This window comes from Cebus imitator, unplaced genomic scaffold (genome assembly GCF_001604975.1).
Source record: "Cebus imitator isolate Cc_AM_T3 unplaced genomic scaffold, Cebus_imitator-1.0 Scaffold35, whole genome shotgun sequence".
Taxonomy (NCBI): Eukaryota; Metazoa; Chordata; class Mammalia; order Primates; family Cebidae; genus Cebus; species Cebus imitator.
This window is the reverse complement of record NW_016107350.1, coordinates 6,024,336-6,038,321: the sequence shown is the minus strand read 5'-3', so window position 1 is coordinate 6,038,321 and position 13,986 is coordinate 6,024,336.

The following is a 13,986-nucleotide window of genomic DNA, read 5'->3' as shown; positions in this document are numbered from 1 at the left end:
ACCAACTTGATGCCAGTAGGAATGCTTCTATACGTGGTGTCTGATAACACCTGTTGGGGGTTCCCACCTAGTTGGGGGGCACAGAAACAAAGACCCATTTAAGAAAGCACTGTGGCTGTCCCTTAGTGGAGGGGATGTACTGTGCTGTGGGGTAATCTCCTTATCTGGGCTGCCTGGATTCCTCAGAGCTAGTGGGAAGATAGGCTACTTTCGCTGGTCTGTGGTGATTACATCCACTCCTCCCTCTAGGGACTCAGGCCAGAGATACATTCTGTCCCAGAGCACCTTGCTGGAATTGTGGAATTCCTGCAGGAAGGCCTCACCTAGTGAGAAGGAATGAGTCAGGGTCTGGCCTGAGGAAGCAGAGGTCTGCCACAGTCAGTGTGCTGTGCTGTGGAGAATACCTCCTGGGACTAAGCCATCCCACCTCCCTGGCTCCGGCATGGGAAAAGCATGGCTTAGAGCTATAGTGATGGCTGCTACCATTCCCCCTGGGAACTTAGTGTCTTAGGGAGTTAACAGCCACAGTGTTGGCTACCACCCCTCCCCAGGGAGCTCAGATAGCTTAGTCAGCAGACAGCCACAGCAGGGGTAATGGCCATCCCTCCCCCCAGGAATTCTGCAGGCTTAAACAGATTCCAGACAAGTGGCTGTTGAGAATCTGCATGGCTCTGTGGTTGGGACCCAAGGCCCTGATTGCATGGGTTCACAAATGGAATCTTCCAATCCATGGGTTGCACAGTTCTGAGAAAAAAACATGGTTTCCCATGCTAGGTAGCATGCTCACCCATCACTTCCCTTGGCTAAGGGACATCTTATATGGCAGGCAAGGGAGTGTGTGCAGGGGAACTGCCCTTTACAAAACCATCGGATATTGTGAGACTTATTCACTACCGCATGAGAAAGACCGACCCAATGATTCAATTGCCTCCTATAGGGACTCTCCCATCCCATGCTATGTGGGAATTATGGGAGCTACAATTGAAGATGCAACTCGAGTGAAGACACAGCCAAACCATGTCAGACATAGGTCTTCCATTTTGTTATTCATTTTCCATATGTCTGTTTTGTTTTTGTTCTCCTATTTCTCTGCTAATGCCTTATTTGTGTGAAATATATTTTCTAGTAGGCTATTCTAATTCCTTTTTTTTAATAATAATTTTTGAGTTATTTTCTTAGTGGGTGTCCTGAGCATTATAATTAACATCTTAACTGAAAACAGTCTATTTCTGATTAATCCAAACTGGTTTGCAATAATATACAAAATTTCTGCCCTACTACAGCTCAGATCGCTCCCCTTTCCTTAGTGCCAAAATTGCCATGCAACTCACATCTTTATATTTTATAGGCCCATCAATACAGTTTAATAACTACTACCTTATTGGAGTATTTTTTAAATTAGATAGAAAAAAAGTTACAAATTTAGAATAAGTTTTATACTACCTTTTACATTTACCTGTATAGTTAAATTTACCAATACTCTTTGTGTGGGATCAAGTTACCTTCAGATGTCTTATTTTTTGGTTGAATGAATCCTTTATGAATTTTTGTAGGAAAAAAAACCCTACTTTTTTCCTTTAACTCTTCAGATGTGTTATCTCACTATCTTCTGGCTTCCATAGTTACTGATAAAAATCAACTGTTAGTGTTAATGAGGACTCTGAGCACATGATGAGTTTCTCTTCTCTTGCTGCTTTGAAGCTTTGTTTTTGGTTTCCAAAAGTTTGACTATGATTTGTGTAGGTTTGAATTTCTGAGTTTTTCCTACCTGATGCTTATTAAGCCTCTAAGATGTTGAGATTAATGTATTTCATCAAGTTGGAGAAGTTTTCATCATTATTGCCTTAAATATTCTTTTTGCCAATGTTATTTTCTTTTACCTATAGTGAGAATCCCATTATGCATATATTTATATTCATAGTGTTTTTTCACAGATCTCTGAGGTTTTGTCTATTTTTCTTCTCTTTCTTTCTTTCTTTCTTTTCTTTTCTTTCTTTCTCTCTTCTTTCTTTCTTTTTCTTTGAATAATCTCACTTGATCTATCTCTAAGTTTGCTGACTCTTTCTACTGCTACTCTGAATGTGTTTTTAAACACATTCAGTTTTTATTTTCAGTTTTTTTATTTGTGCTTTTGTACATTTGAGCCCCATAATATTTCTTTTTAAAAATACTTTCTATTTGTTGATGTTTTATATTTGATGAGACATTATTTTTATACTTTTCTTCAGTTCTTCAGTCATGATATCATTTAGTTCTTTGAACATATTTGCAATAACTCATTTAAACTCCTTGGCTAGTAAGTCTAACATCTATATTTCTCATGGATAGTTTCCATTGACTTTTTCTGCTGTATATGGGCCATATATATCTGTTTCTTTAAGTGTCATGATTTTTTATTTTGAACTGGATATTTTACATAATATAATATGTCAATTCTGGAAATAAGATGTCTTTCTCACCAGAGCTTACTTTTGTTGCTTGTTTAGTAACTTTCTAGAACAAATACTATAAATTCTATATTCTGTGTTATGTGCAGCTCCTGAATTTTATGCTTGGTTACTTAAGCTTATAGAAATTTTCTTACATCCTTTGAACAACGTGTCTTCCATTCTATTCTGAAGTCTTTTGTTTGTGTGATGTGGAATGTTTTGAAAACTCCATTAGAACAGTTTATATCTCTACGGTACCTTTTGCTTTTTGCTCACACAGCACATCAAGGTTATTCAAAGGTAAAACATTTTGGCTTTCTCAGATCTTTCTTGGCTATGGCAGAAGATTGCACATGTATGTGGCATTCTAGATTCCAAGGCTTATATTAGTGGCATCAAAGTCTGCTGTAGACAGCTTATTTATGTTTTTACTTATTTTAAGTTTTTTGATAAGCCTCTTGTCAGCAACATTTGGTATTGGCACCTCAGGCAACTGCTGTGTTAAATAATGGTTGCTGATTGGTTTCAGCAAACAGCATATACCACATAGCTCCAGAAAGGGGAATCAGACTAGGGTGGGTCAAATGCTACAAAGTTAACTGTTCTTATTAAGATGTAGGTGGTTTTCTTTTGTTTGTTTTTAATAAGTGCTCCTTCTAAATATCATGCCCACTCCCTAGGTGAGAGGATCTGTATACCAAACCTCAGCATCACTGACAGGGTTTGGCTTTGTGTTGTCACCCAAATCTCATCTTAAATTGTAGTCCCATAATCCCTCCATGTTGTGGGAGGGACCTGGGCAGAGGTAATTGAATCATGGGGGCAGTTTTCTCCCATTCTCTTCTCACCATAGTGAGTGAGTTCTCATGAGATCCGATGGTTTTATAAGAGGCTTCCCCCTTTGCTGAGCACTAATTCCCTCTCCTGCAACTCTGTGAAGAAGTACATCCTGCCATGATTGTAATTTTCTTGATACCTCCCCAGCCATGCTGAACTGTGAGTCAACAAACTTCTTTCCTTTATAAATTACTCAGTCTTTCATGTGTCTTTATTAGTAGCATGAGAATGTACTAATACAATAATGCAATATACACATGTAACAGACCTACACATCTACCCTCATATCTAAAATAAAAATTGGGATGAGGAGGAGCAAGATGGCTGAACAGAAGCCTCTACTGATTATTAATCCTGAAGAAAGACCAAATTGAGCACTCATCAATTCAAAAAGCACCTTCATAAAAACCAAAAGTCAGCTTGGATACCGGCTTGGTCACAGTGGTGTAGAGCACCAAGGAGGCTCTTAGGGTCCCCAATTCAAGGCCTTTGCTCTTAGATGACATTTCTGTCCTGACCGGGGACATATGGGAGACTAATTCTCTGAAAGGAGACTCTCAGGCCTCCTGACATTTACTACAAACTCACTGAAGAGCTTTTGGTCCTTCAGTGAACACTGGCAGTAGTCAAGCAGTAATTGCTGTGAACCTGGGTGGTGGTAGCCATGAGGAGAGACTCCTCTGATTGTGGAAAGGGGAAGAAAACGTGGGAAGGACTTTGTCTATGTCGTGGGTGCCGGCTCAGCCACAGTAGAACAGAGCACCACGTAGATTCCTGTTTTCTGACTCTAGGCCCTGGCTCGCATATGGCATCCCTGGACCTCTCTGGGGACAGAGGTAACTTGCAACCCAGGAGGGAAAGACACAAGCCTGGCTGGTTTTGCCATCTGCTAATTGTAGAGCACAAGCACTCTGAGCAAACATAGGCAATTGCCAGGCAGTGCCCAATGCAGGCCTTGCATGAGAACCAATGCTATGCTTGCTTCAGGTCTGACCCAACAGTGTCATAATGATGGTGGTCACAGGGGTGCTTGTGTTGCCACTCCCCCAACTCCAGGAAGCTTAGCACAGAGAGCAAGACTTTGTTTGCTCAGGAGAAACTAAAAGAAGAGAACAAGAGCCTTTGCTTGGTAATCTAGAGAATTCTCCCAGATCTTATTCAATACCACCAAAATGGTAACTCTCTGAGTCTAAAAGAGACACAGCATTATTGGGCTCAGGGTTCCCCTAATGCAGCTATGTCTGCAGTGACCAAAACTTAGATCATAACACCTAAGTTGCTTCAACGACTTGGAAAGTCTTCCCAAAAAGGATGTGTACAAATAAGCCTAGACTGTAAAGACAATAAATGCCTGACTCTTCAATGCCCAGGTACCAAGAAACATCCACAAGCATTAAGACCATCCAGGAAAATTTGACCTCACCAAACAAACTAAATAAGGAACCAGTGAATAATGCTGGAGCCATTAAAATGGCTGTTTTGAGGAAACTCAATGAAATTCAAGATAACACAGAGAAGGAAGCATATCAGATAAATTTAATAAAAATTGAAATAATTAAAAAGAATCAAGCAGAAATTCTGGAATTGAAAAATGCAACTGACACACTAAGGAAGGCAGTTCTTACCAACGGAATTGACTGAACAGAAAAAAATTATTAGTGACCTTGAAGACAGGCTATTTGAAAATATACAGTCAGAGGAGACAAGAAAAAAGAAAAACAAAGAACAAAACATGCCTATAATATCTATAACATACCCTAAAAAGGGAAAATCTGAGTTACTGGCCTTAAAGAAGAAGTAGAGAGAGAGAGAGGAGGTAGAAAGTTTACTCAAAACAATACTAACAAAGGACTCCCTAAACCCACAGAAAGACATCACTATCGAAGTGCAAGACTATTAGAGAATAGCAGGCAGGTTTAACTGAAATAAAACTACCTGAAGATGTATAATAATCAATCTCCCAAAGGTCAAGAATAAAGAAATGATCCTAACACCTACAAGAGAAAAGAAACAAATAACATACAATGGAGCTCTTACACATCTGGCAGTAGACTTTTCAGTAGAAAGTGTACAGGCTAGGGAATAGTGGCATGACACATATAAAGTGCTGAAGGGAAAAAGAGGATTTTATCCTAGAGTAACATGCCCAGTGAAAATACTCTTCAAACATGAAGAAATAAAGAGTTTACCCAACAAAAAAAGCTGAGGGATGTCATCAACACCAGATCTGTCTTACAGGAAATGCTAAAGGGAGTTCTTTAATTTAAAAAAGACATTAATGAGCAATAAAAGATCATCAGAAGATATTAATACAAAACTCACAGGTAATAGTACAGAGAAAAACACGGAATATTACAACACAACACTGTAATTATGATATGTAAGCTATACATATCTTAAGTAAAAAACTAAAAGTTGAAACAACCAAAAATAATAACTACAACCACTTTTCAAGACATAGACAGTATGCTAAAATATAAATAGAAACAACAAAATGTTAAAAGGTGGGGTTAAATTAAAGTGTACAGTTTTTATTAGTTTTTCTCTTCACTTATTAGTTTGTTTATGCAAACAGTGTTAAGTTGTCATCAATTTAAAATCATGGATTATAACATGATTTGTAAGCCCATAGTAACCTCAAATCAAAAAACATACAACAGATACAACAAAACAAAGCAAGAAATTAAAATATATCAGCAGAGAAAATTATTTTTACTGAAAGGAAGATAGGAAAGGAGGGAAGGAGAGAAAAGGGAAGGGAAGGGAAGGGAGGGGAGGGGAGAGGAGGGGAAGGGAGGGAGGAGGGAGGGAGGAAGGGAAGGGAAGGGAACCATAAAACAACCAGAAAACAAATAACAAAATACAAGAGTAGGTCCTTACTTATCAATAATAACATTGAATATAAATGGACTGAACTCTCCAATTAAAAGACATAGAGTGGCCAATGATCTGTTACCTAAAAAACATACTTTACCTGTAGAGGCACATGTAGACTGTGTATTAGTCAGAGTTCTTCAGAAAGACAGAAGCAATAGGACATATGTATATATATAAAAGGGAGTTCATCAGGGAGAATTGACTCACATGATTACAAGGTGAAGTCCCGCAATATGTCATCTGCAATCTGGGGAAAAAGAGAAGCCAACAGTGACTCAGTCCAAGTCCAAAAGTCTCAAAACCTGGGAAGCAGACAGTGTGGCCTTCAGTCTACAGCCCTCCGGTCTGCAGACTGAAGGCCAGGCATCCTTGGGAAGCCAGGGATAAAAGTGAGTCCAACGACTGAAGAACCTGGAGTTTTATATCCAAGGGCAGGAGTAGAAACAAGCATCTGACTTGGGAAGAACAAAGAGAGCCAGAAGACACAGCAAGGAAACATACTGCACCTTCTTCCATCAACTTTGTTCTAGCGATGCTTGCAGGTGATTGGATAATGCCTATCCACTTTGGAGGCTGGTATTCCTTTCTCCCAGTCCACTGACTCAAATGTTAGTATTCTTTGGCAACACTCTCACAAACACACCCGGAAGCAATACTTTGCCAACCATCTAGGCTTTCCTCAATCCAATCAAGCTGACAATACTAACAATTACAGACTGAAAATAAAGGGACAGAGGAGGATATTCCATAAAAATTGAAAACAAAACAAAGCAGGAATAACTATACTTATATCAGACAAAATAGACTTTAAGATAAAAACTGTAAAAGAAGACAAAGAAGATCACTGTATAGTGAAAAAAGTGTTCAATTCAGCAAGAGGGTGTAACAATTGTAAATCTATATACCCTAGAGCACCAAGATATATGATATCATATTTAGAGCTGAATAGAAAGATAGGCCCATTTACAAAAATAGCTGGAGACTTCAACACACCACTTACAGCATAGGTCAAAATTATCCAGGCAGAAAATAAACAAAGACTTAGTCTGCACTATAGACCAAATGGACCTACTAGATATTGCAGAATATTTCATACAATGGCTGCAGAATATATATTCTTTTCCTCAGCACATGAATTATTCTCAAGAATATACCATATTGTAGGCCACAAAACAAGTCTTAAAATTTTTTTGAAGTTAAAATAGTGTTAAAGATCTTCTCTGACCACCAATGGAATAAAACTAGAAATCAAAAACAAGAGAAATTTTGGAATTAAATAAATACCCGTAAATTAAACAAGTTGCTCCTCAATGACCAGTAGTACAATGCAGAAATTAAGAGGGAAATTTAAAAATCTTAAAACAAGTAATAATAAAATCACAGCCTACCAAAAAACTATGGAATATAGCAAAAGCAGTACTAAGAGGAAAGTTCATAGTTATAAGCACCTACATCAAAAAAGGTAGAAAAACTTCAGAACAAAACTAAATAATGCACCTTAAGGAACCAGAAAAGCAAGAGCAACCCACATCCAAAATTAGTAGAGGAAAAAAAAATAAAGATCAGAGTGGATATAAATAAAATTGAAACATGGAAAAATACAATATATCAAAAAAAAACAAAAAAACGGTATCTTGAAAAGATAAATAAAATTGACAGAACCTTAGCTCAACTAATTAAAAAGGAGGCCAATATCTCTGGGTGGACATTGATAGAAAAATCCTCAACTAAATACTAGCAAACCAAATGCAACACCATAATAAAATGATTATTTATCATGACCAAATGGAATTTATCACAAGGATGCCACAATCAATGACATGAAGAGACAACCCACAAAATGAAACAATATTTGCAAACTACCCATCTGACAAGAGATTAGTGACAAGAATGTGTAAGGAACTCAAATAATTCAATAAGAAAACAATTTAATAATTCAATTAAAAATGGGCAAAAGATATGAACAGACATTTCTCAAAAAAGACATACAAATGGCAAACAGATATATAAAAAGGTGCTTAAAATTGTTCATCAGATAAATGCAAATCAAAACTACAATGAGATATTATCTCACCTAGTTAAATGGCTTTTATCCAAAACAGACAATAACAAAGGCTGATGAGGATAGGGGGTAAAGGGAAGCCTCATGCATTGTTTGTTGGAATGTAAATTTTTACATCCCTTGAAGAGAACAGTTTAGAGGTTCCTCAAAAAACTAAAAATAGAGCTACGAGGTGAGCTATCAACCCCACGCCTAGGCATATACCCAAAAGAAAGGAAATCATATGTTGAAGAGACGTTTGCACTTCCATGTTTATTGCAGTACTGTGCACCATAGCCAACATTTGGAAGTAACCTAAGTGTTCATCAATAGACAAATGGATAAAGAGACTCCTTAAAAAAGGATGCGATCATGTCATTGGCAAAAACATGAATGGAACTGGAGGTCTTTAAGTGACATAAGCCAGGGGCAGAAAGACAAACATCGCATGTTCTCACTTATTTGTGGGAACTAAAAATTAAAGCAATTGAACTCATGGAGAGAGGAAGTAGAAGGATAGTTACCAAAGGCTGGGTAGAGTAGTGGTAGTGAGGGTGTGAGGAATAGGGATGGTTAATAAGTACGAAAATATAGTTAGATAGAATACGTAAGATTTAGTATTTGATAGCATAACAGGATGACTATAATGAACAGTTACGTACTGTACATTTTAAAATAACTATGAGTATAATTGGATTTTTTATAACACAAAGAATGGATGAATGTTTGAGGTGATGGATAGCCCACTTACCTTGATGTGATTATTACATCTTGTATTCCTAAATCAAAATATTTCATGTCCCCTATAAATATAAACACATACTATATACCCACAAAGTTTTTTTTTTGATTATTTAGTTTGTGGATCTCATAGTTAAGTGGAGAATATAGCTATTACAGGCAAATTTAAAAATTCGTTAGAAACTCTCTCTGACCTATGTTCTCCAGAGATGTAAATGGTATATTTAAATTTTAAAACTTGTATTCATTTGTATATAATCTTCAAAATCTTTTAAATATGGAACTATAATTATCAAGATCATGTAGGTAACTGCCAATATTCTGTATTCAGTTGACATTTTGTATATAAAATGTGTATTATACAAGTAAGAAATATCTACTGAACTAAATGTAGCATTAAGACCCCTATAGTTCCCTCTGCGATCTTTTACAGCCCTATTCTCAGGTTCTGGGGAGGCATATAGATAAGATTCCCAATTATCTAGTTTGAAGGTTCATCCTCTCACTAGTGTTTCATAGGAATGAATAGCATTGGAAGACCTATCATGCACAAGAAGTTTTAAACGTTGAGAAAGCATAGCCTGGAGTGAAAGAGTCATGTTACATTCATGGCCAGGATAAGCAGAAATGAGAAACTCAGTGGACTGAGGATTGTTAATAAGTTTTGTTATACTCAGCAGAAAATAATGTACAAGTTTTATTTTTTTCCCCTCCAAAAATAGTGGATTAGAGGCTTTGAATTGCCTCAGCCACTTGGAAATAGCAAGATAGTACATAAAGATTAACTCTATGAGCTTTAATTCAAGAAGGAAAATGGGAATCCACAGGAATCATGACAAATGCCCAAATTTTAGAGAGGAGAGAAGGATGCCAGCAAACAGCCTCTGCTGTGGCATCTAGCTGACAAAATTGAATGAAGTCCAGTATGTGAGAGAGGCAAAGTGCCTTCCTCTGTGACTCACCTTTCCACTGGGGATCTAAGTAACCCAGATCAAGGAAGAGCACTTTGATTCTTCTGAGTGCTGGAGCTAACGTGGGGAGAGACTTGAAGACATTCTGAGGGAAAGACACCAGGAAAAGCTGCAGGCATCTTCCCAAACCTGGAACTGAAACCGGGACACCATTTTTAATCTGGACACATACGAAGTCAGCCATTCTTTCGTGACCTGGCAGTGTAGCTGACTAGGCATTTTAATCTCAGGCCAGAGATTGGAGCATTTGCTGTTGAACTGAGTAAGGGCCTCCACAACCAGAATCGTGGAAAGTGCCTCAGCAGTAGGCACTAGAATTATGCTCTTTCCTATTGTGATTCTGGGGCTGGAAGTAGCTGCTACAGTAGCAGTTTCTCATGGATGGCAAGACTTATAGCCAGGGTTAGCTTAGTGACCTGTAACTGATCTGTGTGTGCCACTGATTGGCATCGCATCCTGCTCTCCTGAGATCATGGAGCAGTGGGGCCATCTCTGCTCCACCTCCAAGCAAAAATCTAGGCATTTGGAATTCCCACTTCCCTGAATGGTTAAGCCATCTGAGCCACTCCAACCTTCATGGACATAGATCACGGTGCAGTGGGGTCTCTTCTTTCTATTCTCAAGCAGATCTCCTAGTCTCCAGGTATTCAGAGGACCTGCTCACCTGGTTCAGCAGCCTGAGGCATCCCACCCTTCCTGACATAGATTGTGGTTCAACTGGGCCCTCTCCTCTCCATATCCAGGCAGATCTCCAGACATTCAAAGTACCCACTCACCCTGGATCAGCAGCCTGAGCTGCCCACCCTTCCTGTGCAGAGATCCAGGTACAAGGAGGCCCTCTCTGCTATATGCCTTGGAAGATCCCCAGCCAGTCAGAGCACCTGTTTGCCTGGTCCAGCAGCGTGAATCATTCCATTCGTCTTGTGCCTAGATCTTGGTGAAGGAGGGCCCTCTCTGCTCCATGCCCAGGCATTTCTCCAGCCATTCAGAGAACTCAGTCACCTGGATTAGCAGCCTGAGCCACCCCACCCTTCCTGTTCAGAGACTGTTGCACAGGGGCCTTCTACACTACACTCCTAGGCTGATCTCCAAGCATCTGGAGAACCCAGTCTCCTGGATTAAAAGTTTAGGGCCCACCCTCTCCCTGTGGAGAACTTGGGGCTAAAGAGGTTTCTAAGCTTCATGCCTACACATAACTCTAGACACGGAGTGGCCACCCACTGAATTCCCTATCAGTGCTGGTGCTTGTGCGTGCCATCAGGGGGCCTGTAGGTGGATCTGCTCACTCAAGACCCACCCATTTCCCCCCACTCCTCCACGGATGAGCAGGGAGTTCAAACCACTATGCCCACCATGAATTAGTCCATCGCCTGAGACAAGGGAGAGAGTGTCAATCAATAAACAAGAATCAGGTATATACGCTTAATGACTCACAATGGCCACAGCCAGCTTTTACCCATAACCACCATCTACTGGCTTGTAGGTTGAATTGCACAGCCCAATATAAAACGTGTTATCAGAATTGCATAGAGCTGTAGAGGCAAAACCAAAAGACACAATCACACTTCCTAGAGAGTAAGGGCAAGAAAAAGGGAAATTTAAATAAAAACAATAATATTATAGGGAAAAAAAGAAAGAGAAATATATTCTACCCACATGAAGATAATTATGAATATTAAAAGTGCCAGTGTCTCCAGTTAAGATGAAACAAGTGCAAAAATTCTGGCAACATGAAAAATCTGAATGTAGTGACACTAGTCAGGATCACAACAGCTCTCCATCAAAAGTCGCCTAACCAAAATGGAAACTCAGAAATGGCAGATAAAAAAGTCAAAGCATGTATTGCAAGGAAGATCAACAAGGCCCAAAACAAGCTTAGAAATCAACACCAAGAAACCTCTAAAACAATCCAGAAAATTAATAAAGAAATAAGCATCTTAAGAAATCAATCAGAGCTTCTGGAATTGAAAAACTCACTTAAGAAATTTCAAAATACAATTGAAAGCTTTATCAAGAGACGAGGACAAGCAGAAAACTAGTCTTGCAAACTAACCTAGTCAAAAAAAAATTTCAAAGAAGAATTTAAAAATTGAAAAAGTCTGAGAAATATGGGATTATTTAATTTAAACTCATGAATTATTGGGATTCCTGAGAGAGAAGGAGAAAAATAACCACAATCATAAACACTAGTTTGGACATAGACCCTGGCAAAGAACTTATTACTAAGTCAAGTGCAATTTCAAGATAAACAAAAATTAACAATTGAAACCTAATTAAACTGAAGTGCTTCTGTGTACAAAACAAACAAAAACCTATCAAGAGAGTAAGCAAAAATCCTACAGAATGGAAGAAAATATTCACAAACTATGCATCTGGCAAAGGTCTAATATATAGACTCTATGAGGAAGTTAATCATTCAGAAAGCAAATAACCCCATATAAAAGTGGGAAAAGATATGAACAGACACTTATCAAAAGAAGACATATAAGCAGTCAACAAACATAAAAAATGCTCCACATAACTTATCATAAAAGAATACATCAAAACCACAATGAGATACCATCTCACACCAGTCAAAACGGCTACAATTAAAAAAAATCAAAGAACAACAGATGTTGGTAAGGCTATAGAGAAAAGGGAATGCTTATACATGATTGGTGGGAATGTAAATTAGTTCATAGATTGTGGAAAGCAGTTTGGAGGTTTATCAAAGAACTTAGAACTACCATTTAACCCAACAATCCTATTATTGGGTACCTATCAAAAGAAAACAAATTGTTCCACCAAAAAGACATATGAACTCATATGTTCATTGTAGCACTATTCATAATAGCAAAGAAATGGAATCTGTTTAGGTGCCCATCAGTGGCGGATTGGATAAAGAAAATGTGGCACGCAGACACCATGGAATACTACACAGCCACAAAGGAGAATGAAATCATGTCCTTTGCAGCAACATGGGTGCAGCTGAAGGTCATTACTCCAAGTAATTAATGCAGAAATGTAAACACTGAATACATCATGTTCTTACTTATAAGTGAGAGCTGTATCTTGAGAACTCATGGACATAAACATGTAAACAATAGACCCTGGGGACTACTAGAGGGGAAGGAAGAGAGAGGGGCAAGGGCTAAAAATATAAATAGACCCCCGGGACCATCATAGGGGGAAGGTAGGGAGGTGGATAAGGGCTAAAAATCTAAATAGGCCCTGGAGACTACTAGAGGAGGAAGGGAGAGAGGGGGTCAAGGGTTAAAAATCTAAATGTTGGGTACTGCACTCAGTACCTGAGTGATGGAATTATTTGTATCCCAAACTTTAGCATTACTTAATATACCCAGGTAACAAATCTTCACATGTAGTTCCAGAATCTAAGACAAAAGTTGAGAGAAAAAAAAAGAGTTTCTGTAACTCATTGACAAGTTGGGTCTTCATTCTCAAGAGTCCTTTGTATACATGTTAAATAAATATGTATGTCTTTTTTCCAAAAAAAGAGAAAATAACTTCAAAAATAGGGTAATGCTGGTACATTTCTGCATTATAGCCTCTATAATTCATTGTTAACATAAATTGTATACATGTGTATTGATATAAAATATTTAAACCATAAGAGTGTTTTCAGAATATACTAAACACTTGCAAATATTTTTCCATAGGTTATTGGGGTAGAGGTAGTGTTTGGTTATATGAGTAAGATCTTTAGTGGTGATTTGTGAGATTTTGGTGCACTCATCATCAGAGCAGTATATGCTGTACCCTATTTGTAGTCTTTTATCCCTCACCCCCTTCCCATCCTTCCCACCATGTCCCCAAAGTCCATCATAACATTTTTACACCTTTGTGTCCTCATAGATTAGCGCGCACATATCAGTGAGAAAAAACAATGTTTGGTTTTCATTTCTGAGTTACTTCACTTAAAATAGTGGTCTGTAATCTCATCCAGGTGACTGTGAATGCCATTAATTCCCTTTTTTATGGCTGAGTAGTATTCCATCATATATCTACATACCACAGTTTCTTTATCCAGTCATTGATTGATGGGCATTTGGGTTGATTCCATGATTTTCTACTTGCAAATATTTGAGTGTCT